Below are 14,437 nucleotides of genomic sequence, written 5' to 3'. Positions count from 1 at the left end.
CGGGGGGAATAATGGCTGTCTGGCGACACACGCTGAGAAAAACCGCGCTGCTCCTGAGACGTGGTGACCAACCACAGGGCTAGTGCTGCTGCTGAGGAAGGACGACTGCTGTTGTCGCTGTCTGATGCTACGCTATGCCACAGTTGTGGCCGCTATACGCTGGCCTATCCACAGCCAAGCCACAGTTGTGGCCGCTTCCGCTATCGATGGTACCCACTGCTGCTAAGGGAGGACTGCTGTCGTCGCTGTTCAGAACTGTTATGAGCGGCTTGGACTAAAACAGGCTCTTATATAGGGATGAAAATAGGAATGAATTATTTCACGTACGTGGTGGAATGATATAGCGATCATTTGATAAGCTCCACCTCTTTTTTCAGTTTCTAAAGTTTTTCCTCAGTTTCGTAGCACGGATGCACAAAAATGATTTCTTGTCGAGCCGGACCGATAGCACTCTCATTGAAGCAACAAAATAACATGTTTTGTGTCGTGTTGTGCAGCTTGGTTGAAGAAAATGTTCCCGTCCCCGTGTCGCATGTAAGCAGATTATTGCGTTCAGTAGACAGTATAGAGATAGTGTATCCAGCGAATAAACACCGATGGTGCTCTCACACACGCAACGGTTTTAACCCGTATCTTATTGCGGTTTGTAACATCAAGCGATTTCGTTTGCTCGCTGTTGCGTGTTGCATCATGTTGCAACTTGGCAGCTGGGAGATGACGAAATTCTGTTTATGCTGATTGATTGAATCGACTTCATATTAGCTCTGCATAGTCGGACTAACTGCTTTTGTGAAGGCGTACTAACAGGGAAATTTATTATTCAATGTCGGTTATGCTGATCGCAGCCTTTGCGCTGCCCCTACAGTGGGGGGTTTACTAAATAAAGTGAAAGTAAAAATTAGACAACTACAACAGAATTTGATTGCATCCCGCACAGAATGTCTGCTTGTGTTGATGCCAGAAAATTATTAACCTTCAATTATTTTTTATTTGCCTTGAAAAAAGCATGGTGTGGTTCAAAATCGGTTGCTAATTACAACCTTTGAGCTGCCCTAACATTGGGGGAAATAAGATACACGGACAACATGCACTGTGGAAGCTATTTCACATTCAGTAAATTAAACGGGTGCGACAAATTTAAATTGCTAGGATGCAACACAGAATGCTTGCTTGCGTTGACAAAAATTATTAACTTTCAATGACTTGTTTATTTGCCTTCAAAAAGGCATTTTGATTTCCGAAACTGGATTTCCTGATGGCAATCATTATGCTGCCCCAACACGGGGGGAATAATGGCTGTCTGGCGACACACGCTGAGAAAAACCGCGCTGCTCCTGAGACGTGGTGACCAATCACAGGGCTAGTGCTGCTGCTGAGGAAGGACGACTGCTGTTGTCGCTGTCTGATGCTACGCTATGCCACAGTTGTGGCCGCTATACGCTGGCCTATCCACAGCCAAGCCACAGTTGTGGCCGCTTCCGCTATCGATGGTACCCACTGCTGCTAAGGGAGGACTGCTGTCGTCGCTGTTCAGAACTGTTATGAGCGGCTTGGACTAAAACAGGCTCTTATATAGGGATGAAAATAGGAATGAATTATTTCACGTACGTGGTGGAATGATATAGCGATCATTTGATAAGCTCCACCTCTTTTTTCAGTTTCTAAAGTTTTTCCTCAGTTTCGTAGCACGGATGCACAAAAATGATTTCTTGTCGAGCCGGACCGATAGCACTCTCATTGAAGCAACAAAATAACATGTTTTGTGTCGTGTTGTGCAGCTTGGTTGAAGAAAATGTTCCCGTCCCCGTGTCGCATGTAAGCAGATTATTGCGTTCAGTAGACAGTATAGAGATAGTGTATCCAGCGAATAAACACCGATGGTGCTCTCACACACGCAACGGTTTTAACCCGTATCTTATTGCGGTTTGTAACATCAAGCGATTTCGTTTGCTCGCTGTTGCGTGTTGCATCATGTTGCAACTTGGCAGCTGGGAGATGACGAAATTCTGTTTATGCTGATTGATTGAATCGACTTCATATTAGCTCTGCATAGTCGGACTAACTGCTTTTGTGAAGGCGTACTAACAGGGAAATTTATTATTCAATGTCGGTTATGCTGATCGCAGCCTTTGCGCTGCCCCTACAGTGGGGGGTTTACTAAATAAAGTGAAAGTAAAAATTAGACAACTACAACAGAATTTGATTGCATCCCGCACAGAATGTCTGCTTGTGTTGATGCCAGAAAATTATTAACCTTCAATTATTTTTTATTTGCCTTGAAAAAAGCATGGTGTGGCTCAAAATCGGTTGCTAATTACAACCTTTGAGCTGCCCTAACATTGGGGGAAATAAGATACACGGACAACATGCACTGTGGAAGCTATTTCACATTCAGTAAATTAAACGGGTGCGACAAATTTAAATTGCTGGGATGCAACACAGAATGCTTGCTTGCGTTGACAAAAATTATTAACTTTCAATGACTTGTTTATTTGCCTTCAAAAAGGCATTTTGATTTCCGAAACTGGATTTCCTGATGGCAATCATTATGCTGCCCCAACACGGGGGGAATAATGGCTGTCTGGCGACACACGCTGAGAAAAACCGCGCTGCTCCTGAGACGTGGTGACCAACCACAGGGCTAGTGCTGCTGCTGAGGAAGGACGACTGCTGTTGTCGCTGTCTGATGCTACGCTATGCCACAGTTGTGGCCGCTATACGCTGGCCTATCCACAGCCAAGCCACAGTTGTGGCCGCTTCCGCTATCGATGGTACCCACTGCTGCTAAGGGAGGACTGCTGTCGTCGCTGTTCAGAACTGTTATGAGCGGCTTGGACTAAAACAGGCTCTTATATAGGGATGAAAATAGGAATGAATTATTTCACGTACGTGGTGGAATGATATAGCGATCATTTGATAAGCTCCACCTCTTTTTTCAGTTTCTAAAGTTTTTCCTCAGTTTCGTAGCACGGATGCACAAAAATGATTTCTTGTCGAGCCGGACCGATAGCACTCTCATTGAAGCAACAAAATAACATGTTTTGTGTCGTGTTGTGCAGCTTGGTTGAAGAAAATGTTCCCGTCCCCGTGTCGCATGTAAGCAGATTATTGCGTTCAGTAGACAGTATAGAGATAGTGTATCCAGCGAATAAACACCGATGGTGCTCTCACACACGCAACGGTTTTAACCCGTATCTTATTGCGGTTTGTAACATCAAGCGATTTCGTTTGCTCGCTGTTGCGTGTTGCATCATGTTGCAACTTGGCAGCTGGGAGATGACGAAATTCTGTTTATGCTGATTGATTGAATCGACTTCATATTAGCTCTGCATAGTCGGACTAACTGCTTTTGTGAAGGCGTACTAACAGGGAAATTTATTATTCAATGTCGGTTATGCTGATCGCAGCCTTTGCGCTGCCCCTACAGTGGGGGGTTTACTAAATAAAGTGAAAGTAAAAATTAGACAACTACAACAGAATTTGATTGCATCCCGCACAGAATGTCTGCTTGTGTTGATGCCAGAAAATTATTAACCTTCAATTATTTTTTATTTGCCTTGAAAAAAGCATGGTGTGGTTCAAAATCGGTTGCTAATTACAACCTTTGAGCTGCCCTAACATTGGGGGAAATAAGATACACGGACAACATGCACTGTGGAAGCTATTTCACATTCAGTAAATTAAACGGGTGCGACAAATTTAAATTGCTGGGATGCAACACAGAATGCTTGCTTGCGTTGACAAAAATTATTAACTTTCAATGACTTGTTTATTTGCCTTCAAAAAGGCATTTTGATTTCCGAAACTGGATTTCCTGATGGCAATCATTATGCTGCCCCAACACGGGGGGAATAATGGCTGTCTGGCGACACACGCTGAGAAAAACCGCGCTGCTCCTGAGACGTGGTGACCAACCACAGGGCTAGTGCTGCTGCTGAGGAAGGACGACTGCTGTTGTCGCTGTCTGATGCTACGCTATGCCACAGTTGTGGCCGCTATACGCTGGCCTATCCACAGCCAAGCCACAGTTGTGGCCGCTTCCGCTATCGATGGTACCCACTGCTGCTAAGGGAGGACTGCTGTCGTCGCTGTTCAGAACTATTATGAGCGGCTCCGGCTGAAACAGGCTCTTATATAGGCCAAATAGCATGTTTTCAATTGCAAGGTATATGATTCTGTCGACCGTGCTTGGGAAGCAAGCATATAACGACCAATCAGGGGTCGAAATTTTCGTTTTGACAAGGCTTGACTATTTTCAATAGTACAATAGTGTGAATAATAAAATTACAATTATCTTATTTTGGGAAGAATCTTAGAAGATTTTCCAATCTATTGCTGCAAGAACGAAGGAAATCCATCGAATACTAATCGGTTTATTAGCATTTGAAATTGGACATATTTTTCACTTTTTTCGGTTTTAGATTTTCATTTCACATCCCTATGTAGCCGAACTTCCTGAGAGAAGTATTCTACTTCAAAAAATATAGAAGATAGGTTCGCGAAAAGTATCTTAGTGGACGAGTGCCCATAAATACCGCTAAGAGTTTTATCGTATGTAGAGAAGAAACGCGACAAACAACTAACACAAAATTCCTATACCCGTGGTGCTTGTGGAGTGTGCAGGAGTATATCCGGCCTCTAGTAACAACAAGTATCGAACTAACACCCCTTTCCTTCCTTCCTTTGATCTACGTTCTGGACCGGCAGGCGTCGGTACTGATCAGCATGCAGGGGTTCTAGAAAATCTATAACGAGCGTCTTAGCAGAGTGATTGAGATCAATCAAAGAAATAGTTATCGGTTTCCGTTATACTCTACTAAATTTTTTGGAAATAAATATTGAAATTCAGTCCGCAAATATATATTTCGACTGTGACGTACAGTCTTCCTCAGTGCTTATGTGGACTGGTAAAGAGCAAAGCGTAAATCCTGTTTTTTTATTTGTAGTAGGTAAAAATGAAAATTTAGCACCCTTAATTGGAGTTAGGTAGGGAATTATGCGGTCGATTGTTTACCGTACCATGTCTGGGGTTTTTGGGAAGCAGATTGAATAGCCATGAGGGGTGATTACCTGCGTCTTTATTGAGAAGCGTGCATGAGTGTTGTTTATAAATTTCTAAACTTTCAGCTACGTCTAATTTCCATAAATTATTAACGGGGTGGAGGAGGTGAATGTTATCCGAAGTTAGTGGATGTTCCTCGTTAAAAATATGTTCAGCCACTTTTGATTTGAAATGGTGTGGTGGGGCATTTGTTGAAACTTTACTTGCTTTGGTCACTTCTGCGAAATGTTCTTTGAAACGTATCCCTAGGTTGCGTTTAGTTTGTCCAATGTAAACCATGTCACAGTGACTGCATGCAATTTTATAAATTCCAGCTTTGTTCAGGGTATCAATAGGGTCTTTGGTAGACCCTAATTTATGTTTTGATTTGGGTATTTCTACTAGTGTAGACAATATCCATCCCAAATTTTCTAAATTTTGAACGAAGTGGGCGTGTCAAGTTAACGTCATATTCAACGGCTACCCTTTTCAGATCTTCTGTTATTGGGTTGAGTGTTGTAAAAGATTTCCGAATTTGAGCACGCTTCTTTTTATCAACAATGGCTTGAATGATACTTTCATTGTAGCCATTAAGTTTAGCAATTTCGAAAATATATTACAGTTCCTTTTCATTGGCTACTTCACTTAGAGGTAAAGTTTCCATGCGGTGGATCATATGATGGAAGGATGCCATTTTATGCTGGAAGGGATGGTTTGAAGTGTTAGGTATTACCCGTTTTGTATTCGTGGGTTTCCGATAAATTTCAAATTCCAAGTCCGTAGACTTTCTGACTACAACGACGTCCAAGAAAGGGAGTCTGTTGTTAAGTTCTTTTTCAATCGTGAAGTTTATATTTTTATGGGTATTATTAAGGGATATGAAAAAAGTTTCAAGATCCGCCCTTTTCAAAATACAAAAAATATCATCCACATACCTCCACCATCGAATCGGTAAGATGTTCCTCTTCTCTAATGTACTTTCTATATTTGCCATGAAGAGCTCACATAGAAAGGGAGAAAGAGGATTCCCGATTGGTGCCCCTTTAGTCTGTTTGTAAAATTTACCACGAAATGTGAAGTAGTTTTTTTTCATGCAAAGGCGTGAAAGTTTCAACAAACTGTCAACTTTCTTTTTCCAAGTATTATCAAAATATTGGGAAAGAAGCCAGTCCTCTAAAAGGTTTAGGGTTTCATTCACTGGAACGCTAGGAAATAAGGCCGTAACGTCAAATGAAACCATTATCTCATCAGATTGGATGTTACCCGAGGATCTTAAATTTCCAACTGATCCTGCTCTTTACTGATCGACTTGGAAATTTATGGGGCATGGCTCGAAATTCTTTTACCAGCCATTTAGCCAATTTTTCTGTGGGAGCCCCTACCGCTGAGATAATTTCTCTCATTTCATTTCCAGGTTTGTGAATTTTGGGGAGACCCTTTATTCTTGGAAGAACTGGATTTGAAACACGAAGATTTTGTGACGCATTACCCAAAACGGGTTTGCATTCTTTTATTGTATTTTCTACACGTTTTACCATATCAGCAAGAGGATTAAGTCGCAGTTGCCAATATGGACCTTTATCAATTTTTTGGGTTATTTGTTCATCATGGTCAGACTTGTCCATGATGACGGTTTTGCTCCCCTTATCTGCCTTCAAATAGAAAATAGGTTGTTTACGTAATTCCTCAACTGTCTTTAAATCAGACGAATTTTCATGACGTGGTAGGAACATCCACTAACTTCGGATAACATTCAATGAGCAACTATTCGAGTTAGATTAGATTCTTGATAGATGAATGAAAAACTGTGCAAACGTTTGCCAAAACATAATAATCCTCATCGGTTACGCTTTGTATGCATGAGAGTTTTCAAGTTTATAAATTCAGTAGGTATCATATCACAATTATTATTGTAAGTATTGAGGGTATGATGAGGTAGTTCGCGAGATAAACGAATCTTTAGAAAACGATTCACATTCGAATGTTAGGATATTTCGCATATACAGTATTCACCCTATTGATACCCTGAACAAAGCTGGAATTTATAAAATTGCATGCAGTCACTGTGACATGGACATTGGACAAACTAAACGCAACCTAGGGATACGTTTCAAAGAACATTTCGCAGAAGTGACCAAAGCAAGTAAAGTTTCAACAAATGCCCCACCACACCATTTCAAATCAAAAGTGGCTGAACATATTTTTAACGAGGAACATCCACTAACTTCGGATAACATTCACCTCCTCCGCCCCGTTAATAATTTATGGAAATTAGACGTAGCTGAAAGTTTTGAAATTTATAAACAACACTCATGCACGCTTCTCAATAAAGACGCAGGTAATCACCCCTCATGGCTATTCAATCTGCTTCCCAAAAACCCCAGACATGGTACGGTAAACAATCGACCGCATAGTTCCCTACCTAACTCCAATTAAGGGTGCTAAATTTTCATTTTTACCTACTACAAATAAAAAAAACAGGATTTACGCTTTGCTCTTTACCAGTCCACATAAGCACTGAGGAAGACTGTACGTCACAGTCGAAATATATATTTGCGGACTGAATTTCAATATTTATTTCCAAAAAATTTAGTAGAGTATAACGGAAACCGATAACTATTTCTTTGATTGATGCAGGGGTTATTGGAGATGCACATCGAAAAGCTAAATCCCAAGCAGGAATCACTAAATTCGATTTACAACTCCAATCGATCCTGGCCAGTAACGTAGTGGCAACCGGTGGTGATCAATCAAGCTCAAGCTCAATAAACGCTTTGATAGTGTTGTAATCATATTGAGGGCTTTTTGGAAATATAACGACAAGAATATCTTTCTTTGGAATGTTGCTTTCATCAACAGCCACAAGCTCCGTACTGTCAAAGAACTAAGGTAGGAACAGTCTTAATCAACCACTCATCTGTTTGTTTATCGAGATAGTTGATTATCATGAACCCTGGTTTATAAGTGCAATTGGTAAATTTTGGCTTCAATTTCTTCAATTACATTTATAGCAAACTCTAGGTAAAAAAACTTACATTGAGAACAATTAATATAAATTAGAAATTATAATAATTTTTATAATATTTCCTGGTAAATAATATGAATGGAAATTGTTATTAACCCTCTAGTGCCCAAATTAGTTTTTAGACGGACTTCGAAAAAATCACTATGAAGCTTTATAAACTTTTTTCAAGTTGAAGCTTTTTAGAGGTTCAACTGAAGACCGTCTAAAGGCGGCACTGGGCACTGGGCTTAACCCTAAGCATCTAGACCGCGGCGGTAATGGTAAAATTTTTTGAAGGTTATTTTTGTTTTTAAGGGGGGGATTTGTTAGTAGCTTAAGTATTTATGATAAATATTAGTAAGTAATGAATATGTGTGTCCAATCACAAATGGTGACTTCTCAACACTGTTATTAATTTGTAATTTTAATTGTAGTGATTTGTTTGCTTTCGCAATTAGGACTTATCATGCGTAGGGATTTGAACCTACTTGTCAAGAAAGGAAAGTAAACTTACAACTAACTTAAATGCTAACTTATTGGCTATAAAGAGAGCTTATCGTAGCAATTGAGGATTGCAACGATTTTTGTCGAAAATTGTTAATAATTTTATTTGACATAGCTTCTAATGGTTCAACACCAGTAAGTCTATGTAATTCGAGTGCACCAAACCAAGAAGGACGCTTCAAAATCATTTTCAGAATTTTATTCCGAATCCTTTGGAGCGTTTTCTTCCTTGTTGAACAGCAACTTGACCAGATCGGTACAGCATAAAGCATTGGTCTAAAAATTTGTTTGTAAATCAAAACTTTGTTCTTTGAACAAAGTTTTGAATTCCTGTTGATGAGAGGATACAAACATCTCGTACACGCAAAAGTTGGATGGTGCGAAACCAGTACAAAATTGTGCGTTTTTAGCGCAATTGTTGATGTAATTCGAAACCAGTACAATGATTGCGTGTTGGGCATAACGCAATTAATGCTCTAGCGTTTCTCCAATGTATTTGGCAGCTCCAAACCACTACACCTAAACAGTTTCAACTGATATCAAGCAGCATTGCAAAGCGAGCGAGAAGCAAAACCTTTCTCCTCCTTTGTGCTTGAGGACGAGACATATGCTACGCTTTTCAAGTCTTTTGCACACACGCTTTCGAGATACTTTGTCTTCTTCATGCATTCCTCTGAATAGCAGCAAGCACGCATCGACAGTATGAGTGAGACTAACAACAATGGCATCTAGTATGTACAGCACGGGTGTCTCGCTCATTTCGTAAAGCGACGCAACCCGAACCGAAAAAGAAGCGAAAGAGCAACCTGCAAATTATATGTCGCACGTACATGGAAAATCTACGAGCAAGAGAGAAAGAGCAGTCACTAATACACTCGATGTGAGAAATAAAGTGTCGGTATATGATACATATTCTGATTTCAATCTATGTCAATGTATTCGCAGTACAACTGTTGCGTTATGCGTTTCACACATTTATTGTGCGACTTCTGTGCAACATTTGTGCGAATCGGGAAGACACAATGATTGTACAAGACTTCAACTTTTGCGTGTATATTTGATGCACTTGGCTTGTGTACTCTAAATGTGCTCTTTGAATTTTTTAAGGTTATAGTTTCTCTCTGCAGTCTACGAAGTCGTAAATGAAAACACTGTGGTCAATAAGAAAGAAAAAATAGATTTAAAAATTTTTGATGATGTTTGTCAAGACATACCTGCACATTCCAAATCATTTAAACCATACCTACATGCATACAAAGATACGAGCTTAAGGCAATATTTTCAAGAGACTTTTATCACACTAAATATAGCAAAAACATATGAAATAAATTAGTATTCACACGCTGGTTTGTTTTTATTTTGCATGTCATACTAAATATCAATTTAGAATTAAACAATACTCTGCGTGGGCAATACTACGGAAATGACACCATACGAGAGAGACCAAAAAGTTCTAAAAACTAGTTTTGACGATTCCGAGAATATTAATCAAAAATTCCATACTTTGTTTCTCTAAAAATGAATTGAATCAACTTCCAAATTAGCACCTGCAGTATGAAAGGAATGCTTCGATTCAGACTTCCTGTGCACGTGCTTTTATTTCAAGCGACGAGAGAAATCTTTCTCTCGCTCGTAGAATTTCCATGTATGTGCGACGAGACGAGATAGGTCACATGCAATTTGCAGGTTGCTCTTTCGCTTCTCTTTCGGTTCGGATTGCGATGCGCAAGGCGATGTTTCATCGCACTACGAACTGAGCGAGACGCCCGTACTGTACATACTTGATACAGCTCGTGCGCTACAGCTCGTGAGACTTTCTCGTGTACACAGATTTCCTGTACACGAGCTTTTTACTCAAGCGACGAGAGGTTTCTTTTCTTTTTTTTAGGTATGGGACTGCGGCGCACCTAGTCAGCCTATACACCAGAGAGACGCCGAGACACTCACCGTTAAGGCAACTGTCAACATCAAAACGGGAGAGCTGTATAATTTTGCATTGCCGTTAACCGTTTTGATGTTGACAGTTGCCTTAACGGTGAGTGTCTCGGCGTCTCTCTGGTGTATAGGCTGACTAGGCGCACCAGACGATGTCTCATCGCTTTACGAACTAAGCGAGACGCCCGTACTGTACCTTAGTGAACCTGTATATTAGAGAAATGACAAAGCACTCACCGTTAAGGAAACTGCCAACATCAAAACGGGCGAGCTGTATAATTTTGCATTGCCGTTATCCGTTTTGATGTTGACAGTTGCCTTAACGGTAGTGTCTCTGCGTCTCTCTGGTGTATAGGCTGCCTACCGTACCTACATACGATATATGCCGTCAGACCCTTCTGAAGGTGTATTAATCGGAAGAATTCACAAAACTATATTACTACGATCAGATTATCACGAACCTTCAGATCCTGATTTGCAATATCTATACACTAAGGTCGCTTTTTAGGCGGCTTTTTTTACGCGGATTCCGGAATTTATTAGGTTTTTTTACGCGGATTCCGGAATTCACGCGGTTTTTTCAAGCGAATTCCGGAATTTACGCGGTATTTTTTTCGTGCGGATTTCGGTTCCTCTTCACTCGGATTGCAGAATTTACGCGGTTTTTTTTACGCGAATTCCGGAATTTACGCGGTTTTTTACGCGGCATAAAAAGCGACTTTAGTGTACTCAATTCGAAAATTCTATCCAACATCAACATGTACTAGAAAATATAAACAATGGTTTTACTATTTTTAACTCCCGAAAAACTTATGTTGTAATTTCAAACCCCATTTTTTATCCTTAGAACTACAAAACAGAGTTCTATCATAAGATAGTCAATGACATCTAAACCGACGAAAGAAACACTTCTATTAACCAACGTAATACTCTGCATCCGGTGAAAAGAAAAATATTACTCATTTTCGTACCGTTAGCATAATAAGTATAGTAACAAAACATTCTTAATTCATGTTAACAAAAGTTGGATGGATTAATAATAGAATTTTGAATTGATAAATAAGTTACCTAGGTTTTATCATTGATAATTCTAACGGTGTTTTGATGCATGCTGCTATAACATCGTAAATAAAAAAAACATGAAATCCCCTGCCTGTATCCTTCTGCGCAAAATAAATTTCCTTCTCGCACCATTAGCGCAAAGCAACATGCGAGGCAAGCTCGCGAGACGAGCTCACGAGATTTTGCACGCAAGCTGTCTCAAGTACGCGTCGCCCATGCACCGCACTCGTTAAGTTGAGAGACGAGGTATCTTCGTGTACGTCGCAAAAAAATTCCCATGTGACGAGACATGGCTCGTACGAATGGTAAGTTTTCTTGCTCGCACGCTGCACACAGCACGAAGCGACTGAATGAGAAACGAGACTTGCAGCGCAAAGCACACTGTCTCTTCTTTGTGCGAGCGAGATTTCAGGAAGTCTGTTCGATATACATTCATTATATGCGGTGTTGATGTACACCCCTGAGGCATAACTACATTCTAAATCAACAGTTATAGTTGTTACAGCGAGATTCCAGAGAGCCGAAATCACTTCATATGGTTTAATGAAATATAGAACACCAATGTACCATCCACTTTAGTGTATATGCATAGGTAGGGGTACTGGGGGTAATCCCGGCACTGAGGGTAAGACCGTCACCCCTAGGATTTTACTAGAAAACACTAATTAACTGTGTTTTGGAATATGTGAAGTGTTGGTATTTAATATTTTAGACACTTTAAGACACATCGAAGCCACCTTGAAACGTCAAACGTCAAAATAATAGACGAAACATACGCTACTGCAGCTGATGCGTAAACAGATGTAATTTTTCGCGAGTGGAACTTAAGCTTCCATTCATTTGAAAAGACTAAAATAATTTTTCGTTGTTCTACAGTTTATTTCCTGTATTGTTAGCCATCACAGGAATTCGATCTGAGGTAAATTGAAGCGATAAATTTGTAGAAACACTCTTTTAAAAAAAATGTGTGCTGTCGGGGTAACACCGTCACCTAGTGAGTGGGGTAAGCCCGACATGGGCTGAGGCTAGTTGGATGTTACTGACACATATTTCTCATCTATTACCGATGTCTCGTTGATAAATAAATTAATTAATCGACTTAGAACCATGCACTCAAGCTCTTCTGTGATTCATGAATGATTCCAAGGGTTATTAGAGGTGTCAAATGTACTGAATCAAGTCACAAAACTGACGGCTTTTCCGGTAGTATTTGAAATATGCTCCGGTGTGGTCAATGTGTTCCTGGCTTCAATGAAACTAGTTAATAATATGATTTAACGTGCCACATGATAGGCTTGCCGAGTATCAAATTCTTTCATTGTTTATACATAATGTTCACCGGAACTTGTTCCGGCAATCTGCCGGAACCAGCTAACCGACAGCAACCAATTTCAACAGTAACATACAAAAATGTAAGATCCCTCATTCGGCGGTTTTCGAATTCAAATTGGTTCAGTTAAATCGAGTTAATTCATGAACAAACTTAGGTGCCGGTGTTACCCCCAAGGGGTGCCGGTTTCACCCGCACTGATGGCTAAACGTCGTTTTTATCTTAGTTTCAAAACTTCACTATTCCTTGTAAAATAACAGTTTGAAAGTACTGAAAACCTTTATATCTTGTAGAAAACAGTCTGGGCAATGATTCTGTGAAAGAAATATAACAATATTCGCCATCAAGTGCTACTAAAGAATCATTTTCCTTAGGGGGCCGGGCTTACCCCCCGTACCCCTATAGATTCACTCATGCTGCTCTCTTTAGTGGTTCAACAATTCACAACCGCTGAGCTAAAAATACGCCACCGCTGATCGAAAAGCATACAACGTCGAATTTCTTCGACTGTGGCTGACCGTGAAAAATGACGTTCGATCTATCGAGCAATGTTTATTTTGAAAGTGAATGAGGTGTCAACACTTTGCACAGTAAGCGCTTGTAAATTTCCTAAACGATGACAGTGATCTTCAATTTCTAGAAATGCGTGTTTGCTAGGACGGACCTGTCAATCTTGGTAGTCTGTAAACCATCTTCAGCATCAGAAGTGTTTGGAATGCAAATTGAAGGCAAATTGAATTTGTCTGCTTCAGCTACACCTGTTGCTTTCGGAATACACTTTTTCAATCATTGTAACGTCAGGGGATGCTCGTTGGGATCAAGATATATTTTTAATGGCCCTTATTATTAAATTACCGTGAGGTTTACCGAACATAGGCAAGATTAAAATAGATAGGTTTATCTGCGCTAATCAAGACTCGTGTCCGTTGAAAACTGAGTTTACCTAATTGGAAATAAAAATCCTAAGGATATTTTCAAACAATGACAGATGATGTTTTCCCTGATAATTCAAATTCGTAAGCATAGCATGTATTGTATAATGTAATGTTTTCACAAAGTTCTACTGAATTTTCGCAAAATATTAAAAAAAAAACCCAAATTAATGCACCTAGCGGTGAGACCCAGCTTTTCTCATTCAAATTTATTATTCGTTGAAATGGATTCACACGAACACATGATGTTTCAGAAAAAATACACCTTGATAATATTTGCTGGATTTATTTGTCACTCTAAATAACCTAAATAACAAATTTTTGGTGGCCAGCAGTGAAACTATACCGATATATTTAAAACATTACATTCAAACTCACTCGCGAACACAGAAAGTCATACTGGGTTTTTTTCAAACAATTCCCGAAACTGTACCAAATGTGATGCATTTTACATTCATCTCTTCTTCGTGGATTTTTGGATACTGTGATTTTATAAAAATTCATTTTACTGACGATATTGATAAATTGATTAAGGTTGTCACCATTGTTTGCAGAGAGTATTCCATTAGTCAATGTTAAAACTGACTTCAAAAATAACCCAGTCCCCTGCGGATTTTAGCTGCAGTTAT

The 14,437-nt window shown here is 39.8% G+C and overlaps 1 protein-coding gene across 9 annotated transcripts in view; it reads left to right on the top strand.

The window, feature by feature from the left end:
* The window catches only part of LOC129718668 (cAMP-specific 3',5'-cyclic phosphodiesterase), a 170,294-nt gene that overhangs the window by 86,491 nt on the left and 69,366 nt on the right, over positions 1 to 14,437 (top strand). The window lies entirely within an intron of this gene.

The sequence above is a fragment of the Wyeomyia smithii genome, chromosome 1, assembly GCF_029784165.1.
Source record: "Wyeomyia smithii strain HCP4-BCI-WySm-NY-G18 chromosome 1, ASM2978416v1, whole genome shotgun sequence".
In the NCBI taxonomy this organism is placed as follows: domain Eukaryota; kingdom Metazoa; phylum Arthropoda; class Insecta; order Diptera; family Culicidae; genus Wyeomyia; species Wyeomyia smithii.
Note: the sequence above shows the minus strand (reverse complement) of the source record. Positions and strands in the feature narration are given on the sequence as shown.